Genomic DNA, 18,475 nt, shown 5'->3' with positions numbered 1-18,475 from the left:
AGCTGTTTGTTGTGTAAACATATCAGGAGATCGGTTCGGGGTTATGCAGCTACACCGTGCTAGTCGTAGCTGGCTAGCAGACACTCTCATCTTCAAAAATAACTTTACAGTATCACTGATTCTTTCAAATTCAGTAGGCCTAAAGGTCAATAGTAGCTTTGTTTGCAGCCTAGGAGAATGGAAAAGCGCTTACAATTTATGGCATTTTTTTACCATCAAGAAAACTGTTTCAAGTTACTTCTGTCGATTTCTTCCTTGTGAAACAGCAGTGATAGCTTTTGCTAAGGTACAGATGCTATGTAAAGTGGTTTCTGCCCCCTGTCCGGTGCTCACAATGCCTCCGGCTTCTCAGGTCATCACTGTGATCTTTTCAACGATTTCTCTACGTTGGTGTATTGGATTTTTATTTGAAAGTCTGACAGGTTCTAAATTTATGAATTTAAACCTTCATCCTTTGTATTTTTACAAGATTTTGCTTTACTATTTATTTTGCATGTGTGAGCATTTTGCCTGAATGTATCTCTGTGCGGCATGTGTGTGCATGCTACCTGAACAGCACAGAAGAGGATGTCTGGTCCTCTGGAACTGGAGTTGCAGACATTTGTGAGCCACCATATTGGGTGCTGGGAATCAAAACAGGGTCCTCTGAAAGGTCACCCAGTGCTCTTAAATGCTGAACCATCTCTTCAGTCAGATATACATTATAACAATATAGAAATAATACTACTCTCTAGGTCTTGGTTGTTTATTCTTTCTGTTTGACTTTGTAGGGATTAATCTGAACTGAATTCTCTGATGTGGCTGGATTTTCACTTATTATTTTGTTTTACTTAAAGAAACATGCATTCTTTACTTTCAGGTCTGCTTTCATTTGAAATTATAAACTAGTAATGCTGAAGACTTAAGTTAATGTGGTCACTGGGTATGGTGATTAGTGCACAACTTTAATCCCAGCACTCGAGAGGCAGAAGCTGGCAAGTGTCTGTGTGTTGGAGGCCAGCCTGGTCTACACAGATCTTTCCAGGCCAGTGAAGGCTACACAGTGAAACCCCTTGTCTTAGTAAACAAAGCCAGGAAACAAAACGCCTACAAAGTGCAAAATGAAGTTGATGTGATAAAACCCACGGGAATCAGAGCTTTCATATACTTTTTTTTACATATAAGTTGTGTATACAAATGTAGAGCTGTGTGTGTATTGGGGGGTGGGATGGAAATCACACCTATGCAATGTCTGCCATAGTTCTCACTGGATGATGAATTGCAGGTCTAGAAGCATTAAGAAATAAATGAGATATCATCAGCCACAGAACAACCTTTAAAAAAGCATTTTGTTGGGCTTGATAAAACACACATTTCAAGAACTCTCTACGACACAGAGTCTCTAACACACTTTAAAGCAGGCAGATCTCTGTGGAATAAAAGCCAGCCTGGTCTACATAGTGAGATTCAGGCCATCCAGAACTACTAAGTGAGTTATCTCAAAAAAGTTAATTTTTAAAAAAATATATGTGATAAGAATTTCTTCCAAGAAGTCTGGAAAATGCAAATAAAAACAACAGAAGAACCAAATACCAGCCGTTATTCTACTAGCCAGAACTCTCCAAACCATTTCAAGTAATAGTATATCATTTCAGTGTAGTTATGTGTGTACATTTAAAGTAAATAAATAAAATTAAGATTGGTTCATCTTTAAGTACCACATTTTCAGGCCCATAGATGATTTCAAATTATTATGTTCGATTGTTTGTGCCGCATGTAGAGAACTTGAGTATCACATCATGTGTAATTTAGAGAGCCCACATACAACTCTACTCGGGTTACCATGATCTTTAGTTGTCATATTATAATTGAAAAATCAATTATAGAATTAACATACTAATTATAGAATAATTATAAACACATATATTAATATATATATATAAATATTGAATTAACATATTTTTCCAAGTTTAAAAATGTGGATAAACTTTTTTAAAAAAACAAGTAATTTATTAATTACTCCTTAGAATTAACTAGTATTTACTAAGCTAGCTTTAAAAAGTTACAAACAAATTTACTGGACTGGACATGTAGCTTAGTAGTAGACCATATTCATATTCTCTGTGAAGCCTTTGGTTTGATCCCCACTACTTCATACACGTATAAACACACTTCTCTATTTTTCTGTGAGTGATTCAGTATTAAAAACCTTTTTATGTAAAAGTAACATATGGTAGCCATATTTACATTTGATTACATATTCTTTTCTTTCACTTTTATTCTGTAATGAGATATTACAAACATGGTTGACTAATATAGATATAAATGTAGATATTTATGTATTTATGTGACTAATATAGATAAAGTATAATAAAATTATGTACATTTTATATTAATGTTTTCTCAGTAGCCTGAATAGTTGATAAATCCATATTTTATATTTAGTATGACTTTTGACCTTGGGCTAATTATTCCACTTTGGAAGGCAATGCCATTTTATACTTGCAGGTGATTTTGCAGTTTATGTATTGTAAAGTTTCCCTTTTATTAAATCAACTTTATTGAGGCATGATTTGCATATAATAGAATGCAGCTCTATAACTCTGTATTCAATTCTAAATGCCTGTGAAATTGTTTCTTTCGGGCCTAATAACAAACATCTTACAAATGAGCTAAGTGTTGATATTTGTTTTTCTGTTTTTAGAGTTAGTACTTCCAAGACTTCCCTTTTACAGCAAACCATCTCTTTGTCCGAATGATTATGTATCAAATAATATCTTTCATTTATTGAGGGCCTGCACATCTATATCATACTCATGTGATACACCAACAGTTTCCCCGCATGGTGGATGGTATTAACATTCAACATCTCTTAAAACGTTGAATTCAGACTCAGAGACGGATTCATCAGGAGTGCACAAACATTTGGGACTATAGTAGCAATTGACCGAGGTGTTATGTTAGTGCATTCCGTGATCTCATTGCTATTATTCTCTTAGTAAAGTATGGCCATATTGGTTAGTGTATACCTCTTATAAATATATCCACATTTACGGTTGTACCTAAGGACAGATTACGTGAATAACTCTTTTTGAACAAATCATGGTGTTTCTGAAAATGATAAGATAAATTCCTAGATTTCAGGTATTCCTTTTACCCATGGAATGATCAATTTCAATTGTTTTGCCTTCAACACTGGTGGTGTGTTGTTTTATACTTAATGCCAACATCGCTCCTCCCCTTCACAGATTATAATGTCTGTGTTGTTGGCTTATATTTATCCTTCTTTAAGAGCTATCCCTCTAGTTCTTAGTTTTTGCTTTGACCTCGCTAGAATCCCGCAAAGTCTCCAGATGTAGTCCGATCCTGACAGGCCAAGTGCTTGTGTAGACTGCTGTGCCACATGTTTTAGAGCACATCTAATCCTCCCTCCCAAGCAAGCCAGAACTACATGTCTGCGGTGATACCGTGAAAATGCCAAAACTGTCTTTACCCTTCTGTACCCTAATTCCAAACATCTTACAGTGGTTCTCCATACACATGCAGTGTTACATGTTCCTAAACACACCCACTTTTATGGAAGTTTCCATTTTCTCATTGTTCAGAATCCCAAGAAGGTTCAACATACATCCATGTACCCTGTATCGCCATTAAAAGACTTCAATGATTTCCCCTACTTCAGACATGAGCAGCATGACATCAGAAATGAAAAACCTCTGTAAGGACTGGAAATGAGCACATGAGCATTAAATGATGAGAGGTAAAATGTTCCTCGAGTTATTAGTGTTAGACACCTCAAGTCAATAGTTGCTACAGCTTTTCTTTTTTAGTCTTTCTTCCTGATTTTCTACAATGAACATATTTTATTTAGACACCTAAAATTGTTTCCTGTTTCATCATTGATGACTCCATGTCATTCTTTAGTGTCCCTCTAGCTACAGTTCCATACACAATGAAAATCCAGAATAGAAAAGCAGAAGCAACTATTCATATATACATACATGTACATACATGTTCAACATATACGCAGACAACATGTAGAAACACCACACATACTAACATATAGGTAATTTTGGTTTGAATAGTCTGATTCTTGCAGGATTAGTCAAGTAAATAAGCTCAAGAAGATTGTATCGTGTATTTTTAGGCTCTAAATATATCCATTCAATCACACACAAAAAAGCCAGCTTAAACATTTTTACAATAACAGGATGCAGCTCAGCAATAAAGTAATTACTTACCTAGCATACCTGAGGAGTTGTATTCCACCCTGAGTACATGCATACACACATGCTTTAGCACTCACACACATCCCCAAGCGTGCACGCGCACACACACACACACACACACACACACACACCCCTACACTCACTCATGCATGTACACACATGCACACACAAAGAAACCTAAAAAAAAATCAGTGTTAGAGAACATAAGAACAGCATTATTTGTGAGGTATTGGAGATTTTGTCAAGGGCCTTGCACATACTAGGGAATTTTTCTACCACTGAATTATAGCCTTATCATATACTGGGAGGGATCCCAGTACTAATTTTCTTTAATTTAAAAGAAATGTAAGAAGATTAATTTTATTTTACTCTTTATAAATAGAAAATGGCTTTTTTGACATGGGCTTTCATCAAATGCTAGAAATATGGATAGTTCCCCTCTTTTTAGGCTATACATAGAGACCCAAATTTCCTAGTCACAAGGGAAAATATTGTCAGACTCCCATACATTCAAAATAGTTATAGTAAGTACGTAAAAGGCTGGAGAGGTCGCTCAGCAATTAAGAATAGTGGTTGCTCTGGCTGAGGACCTAGGTTCAGTGCTCAGTACCCATAAAGCAGCTTAATGTCTTCTGTAACTCCACCTCCAGGAATCTTATACCCTCTTCTGGCTTCTAAGAGCACTGCACACATGTGGTAGACATGTGCACACAGAGGCAAAACATTCTTTTTTTAATTTTTATTGCTTTATAAATAATACCATTCAAAATTTCCACTTCCTCCCCTCCTCCCATTTCCCTCCCGCTCCCTCACTCATCCTTCCTCCCCCTCCAGTCCTAAGAGAGGGCAGGGGAACCTGCCCTGTGGGAAGTCCTAGGCCTAGGAAGGTGTGCATCCAAATAGACTAGGATCCCTAAAATCCAGTACATGCCATTAGCATTGGCTTCTCAGTTGGCCCCAATTTTCAGTCACATTCAGAGGGTCCAGTTTGATTCCATGCTTGTTCAGTCCCAGTCCAGCTGACTTTGGTGAGCTCCCATTAGTTCAGGCACATTGTCTCAGTGGGTGGACCAACCCCTTGTGGTCCTGACTTCCTTGCTCATATTCTCCCTCCTTCTGCTCTTCTACTGGACCTTGGGAGCTCAGTCCAGTGCTCTGGTGTGGGTCTCTGTCTCTATCTCCATCCATCGCCGGATGAAGGTTCTATGGTGATATTCAAGATAGTCATCAATCTGACTATGGGACAAGGCCAGTTCAGACACCCTCTCCTCTACTGCCCAAGGACCTAGCTGGGAACATCACCGTGGACACCTGGGAACCCCTCTAGAGCCAAGTCTCTTGCCAACCCTAAAATGAAGGCAATGCATTCTTACAAATAAAATAAAAATAATATTTAAAAAGGTAATAATTTGTTGGGTGGTAGTGGCACATGCCTTTAATACCAGGACTCAGGAGGCAGAGGCAGGTGAATCTCTGTGAGTTCGAGGCCAGCCTGATTTACAGAGTGAGTTCCAGGAAAGACTCCAAAACTACACAGAGAAACCCTGTCTCAGAAAAGCAAAGAAAGAAAAAAGTAATAATTTAAATATTCGCAGTAACTACAGTAACTGAGACATAGGAATTTGGAATTTCAGAAAAGTTTTATACAACTATTTTGTAAAAACATCTTGTATTTTCACTAGGAAGAAATAAGTAAGAATAACTTGACATTAGTTTTTTTCTGTTTTTTTTAGCATTTCTCTATGATTATCCATGTTAATAATAGAATAGTGGAAAATAGTAGTGGTGCTATTGAAATATAAAATAACAAAGGGTCTGAAATCAAATCTGCTTCATTTTAGAGACAGTGTACTCATCATGATTTCTTATAGTTGTATACTTCATCCATGAAGTAAATTTCATGTTTCTATCAGCATTTTTACAAATGGGATTGAATGATTGTTATAAAGCTCTGTGTGACTCCCAAAGACATTTACAAATCAGGTGTTCATTGGTAATATATATATACTCTGCAGTTTCTTGTGAAATATTAATATATCATTTGTGTGTGCACACACATAGGCAGTGCAAGGAAATGATTAAAAATTCTCCTTTTCTCAAAGTTGACATTTCACTTGATAAATTCATCAGTGAAATTTTAAGGAAGTATTTCAAAAGCTGCCCCTTCCTGCATGCTATATGCCACTAAGAATACATTAGCATTCCAGTTGTGGTGGCACACACCTTTAATCCCAGGGCTCTGGAGGCAGAGGCAGGTGGATTCCTGAGTTAAAGGCCTGCCTGGCCTTCAGAGCATGTTCCAGGAAAGACAGAGCTACACAAAGAAACTAACAAGTCCATCTTAGTCTACGTTTTTTGTAGTGCTTTATGAATACAATACAATCTTTACGTGGTCCCCCATAGTTTCCTCCCAAATTATAATATGAGATTTTTGCATTAATGATACTATCAATCCCGCAGAACAATAGAATCATAGTAGTATACTCAGAAGGCACAGATAAAAATAAGGTAATAGTCATAGAGATTCACTAAGCTTCAGAAAGTCAAGCGATTATTTCCACTTTTTAATGATGTTGGCAAGCTACATGATTTAATAAGAGTTTCCAGTTTTTTCCCCTTCATTGCTGATGTGTAACCAACAGTATTTTGAAGTTCTAGAAGGGTCTAGTGTATCTTATCTGTTGCTCAGGTTTGGGAACCCATGTTCCAGCTTGGTATTCACTTGAATGTTAAAAATTTGTCACCTTTTGAAAATTCGAGTTATGAATGGTTTAGGATTGTTTTATTCGTATCTTTATACCCATTACTGTCAAGAAGCTTCGAGTGTTAAAATAAGGGCTTTGATTTTGGGTGCGATGGGTCTGGTGTTGGTGTGATTCTCTAGCAGTTCCCTAATAATAAAAAAAAATTAGTTAAATTCTAGTTAAGGTGATGGCAACATGAGGGGCATAGCTTAATGCTAGAACACACACTTAGGGGCCAGCAGCTTCCACCACTGCCCAGGATTACACCTGCAAGGATGACCTTAGGAACACTGCCTAAAGCTGTGTGCCTAAATGTTCCTCCTCCTTCCATTTGCTCAAGAGGAAGAAATATTGCTTGCACATGTTTGCCCATTGTCCGTTTGTTTTGATAGGCTTCTGCATTCCATTAAGTATTCCCTCCTGAGGATGTGCTTAGACTAGAAATGGCAGGATTCTGAATGGCTGTATTCCTTTTGCGGTGGGCGTGTGTCCTAATGCGTTTCTCCGCATATTTTGTAAAGTAAACTGTCTTTTATCAAGGCCCTAAACACTTCGGTTTCCTTGCCTCTATTCTCACCTTTCGTTTTGCTACTACTCCAATGCGTCAAAGCAGAAGGGAAGTGCAGATCTTGATTTCATCTGGCATGTGACCACAAGCTGTTCTTTTACTTTTCCTTGGTCGAAGTTTCCCATCCATACTGTTGGACAGGTATCTAAGTATTTGCTTTTCCTCTTAACTCCTGCCTAGAATGAGGCTTGATCTTGTGGTTCGTATTGCCCTGCCCCACCCCCAATTATTATGTCATCACCAGCTGAGAAGATCCGAATGAAAAGATAATTATATTTACAATAATTATAATTAGATTTGTGTCGCACTACTTAGTGTATAAGGAGTTTTCAGAAATAAACATGTTTCACCCTGATACAGCTGTAAATTCAATGGCCTGGGTTCTCTATCGCCCTCAATTGCCGATCTCATGTCTTATTAGCTCCTTGAGTGCACTCCCTGCTTTTGATTTGAAAAATAATGTTATCATGTCGGAGACTAGGGTAACTATTTCCTTTTTCCATTTGGACTTGGGCAAGCAGAGACTCAAGATGATGTGAGTGACATCTTCATAATGACATACGGCTTGAAGATAAGTAATCAAGTCCTGAAGACATATTTTATGGCTTCCAGTTCACTGTTCTCAAAGGACGATCCATTACGCCTAGCTTGATTTATAAAACTGCTTTATCAGCATAATTAAGCTATGGAATCCCAAATGACACTCTTTATTCCATAGCTGGCACCGTTAGCACAGGAGATTTACTCCAATTTGCAAAACAGGGTATCCACAATACGAAGATGGTTTTCTTTTACCTCTGCTATCCTGCTTAGAAAAGAAAACCCGAAAATTTACCGGCCCCTTCAACATTGATTGGGAACAATTGATTTTTTCCATTTGCAAAATAGAAATGTAACTTCCAAATCAAAATGCATGGCATTTTAATGGACAATTTTATTAGGGCAGTTTTTCTTGCTCATATGACTTGATTTAAAGCTTCTAATTGAGGAGCCTACATAAACATAGTTCTGATTTGCATTTCCCAAAGCCTGTATCCCAAGGAAAGTCGGAAGGAATTGTTTCTTAGACAGTGACTGCTTTACAACGTAAAAGAGCTGCCAAATTGGAATTTAGTTGATCCAGGTAAGAGGAGCATTAAGGTTCCACCTGCAATGGGGAGGAAAATGCTAGATGTGAACAATTTTATGTAGCTGCTTTTGCAAAAGATTGGGTTTTTTTTTCTGCACACGGAAAAAGGGCATCTAAAAACTTGTCTGCTCCTATTCAGGCATTTCCAATATTTCTTTCTTTCTTTCTTTCTTTTTTTTTTTTTTTTTGAACGCACAACTCTGATTACCTTTATGTCTCTTGGGAGCTGCAATTTTGCAGAAAAGAGTTTCAGAACAGTCAGAAGACTCACATAAAATAGATAGTGAGTTTTAAAGTCCATCCCCTCTCTGGTAGTAATGAAGTGACCTAAAAATACTCTGGAGGAGTCTTGTGGCATGGGGAATGAATCATTAGCTTATTTATGAATTGGTTATAGCCTGTGACAGTGTTTCTGAATTTGCCTTTCCACCGTCTTGACTTGCATAACTCCAGAGAAGTCCTTGTGCCCCCTAACCAAGTGAAGCTTATGTAACTTGGAAAAATGTTATATATGTCTGTGTGCGTGTATGCTTATCTGGGTGGGTGCATGCACTTTTATATATTTATCTATTTATTTATGTGTACTGCATTAATGTTGATGCAAAGACAATCAACTCTATAGTTGACCTTTCTGGTCCTCGGAAGAGAAGTGTTTTGCAAACTTAAAGAGCTCACCTGCAATTCTGTTTGTCCTTTGAAAACGATTTTTAAATTACATTTTATTTATGAGTGTATCCGTGATTGGGTATCTGTAGTGCGAGCCAAGCACATTTTGTGGAAGTCAGTTGTCTCCTCCAGCATGTGAGTACCAGGGATCAAACAGAGGCCATCAGGCTTGGACTCAAGGGTCTCTACCTGCTGAGCCATCTCTCCAGCCCGTATTTGTTCTCGTCAACACGCAGCATAGTTCTTGTAGGTAGGTCTCCTATACTTACAACCAAGCACTCATAGGACATGTGTAAGTCACCGCCCAAGTTTATCCTTACTTAGCCTGTTCTGATACCCAGTTCTATGAGATGAGCCTGTTGAGTTTGTATGTCATGCAGTGAAAACGTTAAATAAAAGTTGCAGAATGCGCTTAATTTCTTTAGAGCCTTTAAGTTTTAGCAGTATAAACATAGACTTCAATCATGTCACCTTGGGACAGGACAGCGTAGTTAACCAAATAAGAGTACCTGATAAAAGGTTCCTGCTGAGTTTCCATATTTTGCCAGGTAAGTCAAGTTCAGACAAGGGAACTTGGCTTTTCCAACCCTCCTTAGCAATTTATTTTAGATTAGGAAATATATACACTATCCTTTAATGGGACGAGGCCCAAGGATTAATTGTTGGGAACCCCACTGCTTAGTTTAATGCCTCTTCTATCCATTATAGTTAAACTTGATGTGGCATATCCAAATTTTCAGTTTGTTTTTCATCTACTGCATAAACTGTTATATGTATGTTATGTTTAGATTTAGACAGAATGTTTTATAGCAGCAGAATAGTTGATTAACTTTGAATCTAGAGAGATGTATATTTAAATTCTAGTTCTTCCAAACGGTTTCTGTAGCTAACGAAGCCACTAATAATTTTGAAACTCAATTTCTGGATTCATACCTTAGGAAATATTACAGATATTAAAGATAATATACACATAATAATAAAATGTCTGATGTACTCACTGTTCAAGGAGTTATAATTGCTATTAATGATGACAGCATTTAGAAGAGACAAAAATTCGTAGTAGAACCTTTATCTGAAGCCAAATGTCCTCTTCAATATTTTAGGTGTGTATCTATAGCCTTATAACTCTTTGTTCCTATCTTTATATTGATGGTCTTAAAAGTTTAAGTCACGCATAGTGGCTCACATCTGTAACCCTAGAACTTGGGTGGTTGAGGCAAAAGGATTTTGATCTGTATAGGAGCACTGCGTCGAAACACCATCTCCTAAAGCCTGACACAGAGCTTAAATGCCTATTAATTAACTGATGGTGCTAGTTTTAGAGTAAGATAGTGGACAGAAGAGTGGCCATAGAGACAGAACGGGATAAGATCAAAAGAAGCCTTGTAGGCTTTTGATGCTAGATAAGTTTTTGACTTGGAAGATGTCCAGTCAAGGTTCAGTAACAAAAGGAAAATCACTCTACTTATTTTTAACCAAGAGATTTTACTGGGAGGAATTGCTGACTTAAGGATGGGAAATCTAAGAAGCCATAGGGACGTCATGAAGCTAGAGGGACAGTGGCCAGAGGTGACGTAGTCAGAACTCTGATATCAGGACCCTTTATCTGGATCCAGGACTATTGGAGAAGCTTTTGCCAGGGAGCTAGAGCCAGGAGAAAGAGAGAGCTATTGACTTGTTTTGGTCCAGCTAGAAAGGGAATAATAAATAGACTAGCCTCTATCTCCTCTAGCCCTTGTGCCCATGATTCCTGTTAGGAAGTTACCTTGAAGCTGACTTCCCTTGATGAAGAGTAGAGCAGGGAAAAGTTAGAGGGTATATGTGAAAATCAGCAAACAAATCACTGGAGGGCAAGAGACCTTCATGGATGGTGATGGAATCAATCATCTATGTCAATACATAGAGAATGAGCAAATCAGAAAAGCTTTTGTAGGACTTTGCAAGTTTGATTTGACTTAGACAAAGTACTATAAAAAGGCATCCTGGGTTCAAAGGAAACCGACCTAACAAAAGGATAGCAATTAAAAACAAACAAAACAAAACCCCAAACTGGTCCACAGCAAAGCTCAGACACGAATGATGATAATTTATGCATTTGGTTACAGTGCTTGCCTTACTTACTGGTTTTTATGCCCAAGACTCTCCCTACTAAATGATGAACTTCTTTAAGATGGAAAGACTTGCTCATCTTTGTCACCCATGCCCTATGCATAAGTAAGTGTTCTCTTTGAATTAGCAAAGGAAGAAAATTTTGCTACAGAACACATATACTCCTCAAAGGTGATAGAAAACTATAGATGATGGTTACCTAACACTAATTATTAAACTGGAAAGATAGAACTCCCTGGAGAGATAGGAGTTTCTTCAGAATAAAGGAAAAGCCTTCTAGTAATAAAGAATCTAATAAGTAATAAATTTTATGGACAATTTGATATCTTTGAAAAACCTAGTGTTTTACTATTCTGAAAATAATTTTGTCTAATAACGACAACTAATTCATAATTAAGGAAAGAGAGGACCCTGGGAAAATGTAGTCATATGGGTTTATAGTTTAAATGTCAAAGAAAAGGGATGCTGTACATAATTTGACACACTCTTAGCATTATTTATTCATAGGTTCTTTGCTTCAGTAGATGTTTAAGAGTGTGTCATATATTGTGAATCCTAAGATCTGGGGCAACAGGCTAAAAATTTTAAGGAAAAACACATTCTGGAGCTTTTGAAATTTTATCTGATTTTATTTTTCTCAAACTTTCAGATTCATATCTTCTTTCCAGAAATGTTAGAAGATGCAGTCACATGTGAAAAGCAAAGAAAAACACCTCAGATCTCAGGACTAGAAATAGCTATGATTTCCATCTGAGAGCCTTGCTTCTGGTCTTTTTCTTCTGTACATTTTATATAGTTGTTTGTGTGTGTTCTGTTGTTGCCTAACTTTTTCAATCATCAAGATTTGCTTTATCTTTTTTCTTACAGCATACATTTATTCGTGTGTATGCATATGCCGCAGTGTACAGAGAACCAATTATATAGGACTCGGTTCCGTCCTCCCATCATGCAAGTCTGGAGGAGAGAGCTTAGGGTAGTCAGGCTTGGTGACAAGTGTAACCATCCACTGAGCCATCTTGCTAACCTCAATTATCTGTCTCCCTCTGCTTTTCTGTCTCTTTTCTTTTTTCTTTTTGAGATAGGTCTCACTGTGTAGTGTTTGTTAGCTGACTTGGAAGTCGCTGTGTAGACCAAGCTGTCTTTGAACTCACAAAGATATGTCTGTCTCTGCCTCCTAGGTGCTAGGATTAATGGACTGCATCTTTCTTTTCTCTTCTTTTCTTTTTTTCTTCTCCCCCTCCCTCCCTCCCTCCCTCCCTCCCTCCCTCCCTCCCTCCCTCCCTCCCTCCCTTCTTCCTCCTTTTCCTCCTCCTCCTCCTCCTCTTCCTTCTTCTTTTGAGACAGGGTATCTCTACATAGCCCTGGATGTTCTGGAACTTGCTTTGCAGACCAGGCTGGCCTTTAACTCAGAGGTCTACCCACCTCTGCTAGGATTAAAGGAATGCACCACCGCAGGCAAACTGCTGCATCTTAATAATTTGGGATGCCTTTTTTTCCATGTTGCTTAGTATCAGTTCTATCAATTTTTTTGTAGAAAATACTGCCCACATTTTTCAAAATTAATTTGTGACAAAGAAAAGTTAAATTTCTGTTGTTTTGGGGAGATAAATCTTTAAGATTCTGGAGGCTTTTTAAAAACAGGCTTCTAAGAAGAAAGCCAAGTAAAGTGTTGGGATGCCTTCTGTCTCCAGGCTTCTTATGTGTAAATGATGTTACAGAAGATAGCCAGGATGCCGAAAATAGTCTGTTATCAAAAGCTTGATAACACTTATGCTATGGCAAATATAATTTATGAGTTTAGGGGAGCAATTTTCCACCACAATTTTTTTTTTTTCGAGACAGGTTCTCACACTGTAGTCTCCCCTGGCTGTCTTGGAACTCTCAGAGTTCTCCCTGCCTCTGTCTCCTGAATGCTAGGATTAAAGGCTTGTGCCGTCATGCCCAGTTCACCACAAACATTCTAATGTACATGATTTCTTTCAGTATTACATAAAGATTTGCTTTCTTAATAATTAATTAACTGAAAGTGCCCAAAGACCCTGCATTTGACAGTAATACTGTACTATTCATACGATTATAACTGAGGAGGAAAATCCTCTTGCTTGTGTGTTTTTAACAACTTTCGGTGTCACTGGTGCAATACCTGCTGTGTGTTTTTCCTCTCCTTTGAGTAATGAGAAACAATGTCATCACAGGTAGACGCTTTCTGATCTAACGCCAGGGTTTTCTTGTGCTTTTTGATGCTCCCTGATGAAGGAATCCTAATTCCTCCCTTAGTGTTTTCCAAGTCAAACAAGCCTAATTCCGTCATCCATCCTCAGCAAACCATCACCTACTGGTAACAATTCATTAATTTATATTTAAATGTATGTGTGGAGGGATGGAATATGGCTCAGTGGTAGTAGCGCTTTCATAACCTCTGTCCTCTATTCCGTACCCAGTGGAACACATGCACACACACACACACACACACACACACACGACATGTACATGCATGTATGTATATTGGTAATATACAATGATCTTTAATTTTTTTAAATAAAAGACTGTTTGGTTATGAGGTATGGAAAGTTTGTCATTACATTCTCTTGTGAGACATTTATTTTCTCTTCATAAAACACAAGTACCATCAATGTTCAGAACTCTTGTTGTAAAGAGATAAATACAGAGAAATAGTAGACATGATCTGTCTATTACCTATGCTAATGTGGCCCTAGGCATATAGTAGACTTTATGATGTGATAAAAGTCTTTACCTATGGGAGTAGAGGATACAGTACCAGTTCTACTGGTGACCAGTACTTGGGTTTCAATAAGTCTTTTCTGTCATTTTGGAATCAAAAGGACAGCCACATTTTTGAAATTTATTTTATTTTGGTTTTGATTAGCATGTATTATGCATACATGTTAATGGGATTATGTGTTTATTATCTTCGATTGCTGTTATAGCTGTTTATTAAGGGTGCTCTATACACATTTTGCTTTTGAGAAAAAGTTAAATATGTTGGAATGAGTGAAGAATTATAAATTCACTCATTAACATTCTCTTACCTTTCTACTTACCTTTGTCAACCTCGTGAAAGATTTTACTCTTCTAAAGAGTAAGTTTGAGATTTATGAAACAATAAGTCCTAACCTATGATTACAGGTTATCATAGGGTTAACCTGTAATTAACCCTACAGGTTAATGTAGGTGCCTTATATAGGTATATGAAGATGAATTGAATCATTAATGAAGGTTGTGTGACGAGTAGAAAAAATATTTTTTCCTAGAAAATAATTTCATAATATTTAAGTAAAAGAAAATTTAAAGTTCAAATGATTGAACAACAAATAAATTTGAGAGAAAGATTGATTTATTTAGGAGTTGGGGAGGGAGTTTCTTTAAAGACCTACATGATCAGTTTCGAGAAAAATGTAATTCAGGGTGGGCAGTGGTGGTGCACACCTTTAATCCCAGCAACTGGGAGGCACAGACAGGCAGATCTCAGTGAGTTCGAGGCCAGCCTGGTCTATAAAGCAAGTTCCAGGACAGCCAAAGCTGTCTCAGAAAAAAAGAAAAAAAAAAAGAAAAGAAATTCAATGCTACAGGAGTAAATTAAATTCTTAAATTACAGAGATTTTAGATTACATATGATTGACAATGGGAAAAATCTTCATAAAGGGGAAAAGTTGGTATAATAGAGGATGGGAATTTGATGGAATAGCTTAAAGTTGGACAGAGAAAGAAGAGATTATTTTATTAAGTATTTTTTGGTAGTAATGGAGTTGGTAATGCTCTGAGAATAGCAATGAGGAGGAGAAAGGACAGTGTGACTCCAGAATTGCCTGAAAAGTAGAGAAAAAGTGGGTATTTTTAAAAAGAAAATATAAGAGCTGAAAGGTACCATCTCAATGTAAAGCTTTGTTGAAATAGAACGATGGAAATTTTTCTGTCAAAACAGGAAATTTCAAATTGAGGCTTTTTGGGATAGTTGTAAATTTTGTCAGCCTAGGTGCATATAGTTCATCTATGTTAAAACATTCGTTTTGGCAGTTTATCCAGATATAGGGACTGAGTCCGCCACATTACACATGTATTTCTCATTAGTCACCCCCAATGCCATGTGAAGTGTAATGTTGTTTCCGCTGTACTGAGGAGCCTCCAAAAAGAGGGATGGTGGCCAGGTGGTGCTGGCACAAGCCTTTAATCTCAGCACCCCAGGGTCAGAGGTAGCTGGATCTCTGAGTCTGAAGCCAGCTTGGTCTATAGAGCGAATCTACAGAGTAAATTCCAAGACAGCCAGGACTGCTATGTAGAGAAAGTCCATGGTGAGGAAAAAGTGTGTGGGGGGGGTGATGGTAATTTGTTCGCATGCCTTAGTTAAATGGACTTTTAACTGCTAAACCAATCATTTGACTCCCAAGTTATACTTTCTTCCTTGAAAGAGACAATTGGATTTTTGATTAGAATAAAGGAACTGGAAAAAGATTTCAGACGCACCAAAATGATAAAAAATAAAAGATTTACTCTTGTCCTTATTTCACTTTGTAATATGATATACATACTCTATATTTTAAGATAATTTCTTTAAGCTTCTAGGGAGCAAGTATGGTATGGATCATGGGTATATGTTGTCTGAAATTTAAAGGTAGCAATATTTCATTTAGTTTTGTAACATCCCTAAGAATAGGTACTATGTTATTACTGTGTATTTTAGAAATGAAGAAACTAAAGCGTAGGGAAGTTGAGGCCATAACTAAGTATCTGGGGAAAATGGCCTTAGGATCACATGGATTTGATCCTTAATCCTTAGGCTTTTGACTAAGATAATGATATCCAATCAGACGTGATTAGATGAAAGTATGGGCGTTTCTTGCTAATATAGAATAAACCTCCAAATAAATGATACTCATCACCACAGTTATGTTACAGAAAGATGTAACTAGAACCTATTGGCTTCGATTCTCATTCATAGTTTCCATAGTATAGCAGTACCTTCCTGGAAGGCATTGAATGAAACAAGAATTTGGAAGAAATCAAAGGTCAAAGAAGGTAGAAAAGAAGACAGAGTTAACTAAGTATTTCTAAACTAAAATAAACTGATTTAAAAAAACATTAAAAGAAAATAGTAAGTAAAGCCCCTCGTACTCCTGATTTCAGTCACCAAGCAACACTACTTTGAGTCAGTTAGTAATGTATTGTTTTGAAGTTTGAGTTTTAAGGCAGGGTCTTTCTATGTAGGCCAAGGTTTCTTGAACTCAGGCATCTGCCCGGCTCTACCTACAGAGTGCTAGGATTAAAGGCCTGTGCCACCATGCCCAGCTTAGAAATAAAGTTTCTGTTTCCTTCTATGGATAAACACACCCATATTAAACTAAGCTCTTCTTAACATATTATTAATAAAATAGATGTAGTATTCTGTTCATTGACACTGCCACCCTTTTTACTAAGCTAAGAGATTTTTTTTCTTCCTTTTTGTAGAGAAGCTGACTGATAGATTGTGAGTAAAACTTCACTCTGTGAAAAATTATCTTGGGACCTGTAGAAGACAGACTCCAGAAATAAATGTAGGCTGGCTAATATCAGCAACTAATGGCCTTTAAATCAAAGTGGACAAGCATTCAAAGTTTTATAAATATGAATTCAGTCTTACAACTTTACAAACAACTCGTTATGCAAATGAGAAATTAATATTTTTATCTTAGGTACGGAAAGGATGAGTTATTTTATATGCTGACACATTATAGCAGTGTATGGCATGTGATTTCTTAATTCAGCTTTTGGACTGCTGTCATTTTTTATATTAAAAAATTATATCCACATTTTCTTACTTCTAGGGCACCATCCATTTCAGACGTACATGTCTATATGTCAGGTTGGTTTAGAAGTAGCTGAATCTTAAGATCCCAGGATCCAGAAACTACTGTAATGGGGGAAAATGAGACCCGACTATCTTCTGGAAAATTAGTTTTCTATTAGATGCTTGTGTCGGTTAAATGAATTCATGAGTTCTTTTGTTCAAAGAGGGAGGAATTAGAAGCCCTTAAGCCCAAGGAATAGGCTTGGAAATGAGCCTTTGTACTTTGTTCTCTGGCTCTGTCAGGGAAGGGATTCTGTGTGAGGGGAAAGGCTTGGCTTTAGTCTGCCTCCTAGATAAATGGGAAACCCAGAACAAGTTATATTTGGAAGATGAAAATGTTAAATTAGAGATTTTTACTTGTAAGGTGCTACATCTTTTTCATTTCTTATTTAATACAAATTGTAAAGTATATATTGAATATATATGATCAGCTATTTAATAATTATATATATGACATAGCCCCCGAACCACTCATAACTAGAAGTTTGAGACAAATTAAAGCCTCATAAAGAATTTCCTTCCTGTTGATCTCTTGAATCCCCTCAGCAGTCAGGGAAGAACATTTCCTGACGAGGAAAGATTTAGATCTCTATGAACTTACCCTTGGGCTGTGCTCCAGAGTTTATTTGTAAGTTAGTTGCTTTCAACTTGGAATAAAATGTGTTATTTTATTCACAAACGGTGGTCATAGGTCCTCAAGTCAGATCCTTCCTTGACCATCAGAATGCCTGTTAGTCTTTCATCGCATGACAGAACTCAGCGAGCTGTTTCTGTAGGAACAAAGTCTTCTTTTCTGAGAACTCATTCACTGCAGGCGTTTCTAAGGAAGAAAGGCGAGATATTTCATCATTAGTGCCCCAGCTACTTTCCTTGTCTCTCTGCCACCCCAGTGGCCACCTTTTCTCTCCCTGTGGTCCTACTTTTGCCTTTGCAAGGATTTCTCTGATGGCTCAGTTGCTCCCCACACATCTCATCCTTTGACCTGCCCTGATTCATGCTATTTCAAGGGTCATGTCTATGCCTCTCATGCTGATTGGATTATCAGCTATATTAGTTCTCTGTCCTTGTAATCACATACTTGACTTGGACTACTTAGGTAAAGAGATTTATTTTGGTTTTGATTGCTTTTTTATGGATACAGGGTTTTTCTATTGATATATATCATAGGCAGGCCTTGAATTTATACTGTAGCCAAGGCTGCACTCCATC

At 37.3% G+C, this 18,475-nt stretch overlaps 1 protein-coding gene across 10 annotated transcripts in view; it reads left to right on the top strand.

Annotated features, from left to right (window-relative positions):
* Dmd (dystrophin) overlaps positions 1-18,475 on the top strand; it is a 2,257,783-nt gene that overhangs the window by 2,119,604 nt on the left and 119,704 nt on the right. The gene's annotated exons all lie outside the window — the stretch shown is intronic.

The sequence above is a fragment of the Myodes glareolus genome, chromosome X (assembly GCF_982192425.1).
Source record: "Myodes glareolus chromosome X, mMyoGla1.1, whole genome shotgun sequence".
Classification (NCBI taxonomy): domain Eukaryota; kingdom Metazoa; phylum Chordata; class Mammalia; order Rodentia; family Cricetidae; genus Myodes; species Myodes glareolus.
The sequence above is the reverse complement of the archived record's forward strand: the minus strand, read 5'-3'. Positions and strand labels throughout refer to the sequence as shown.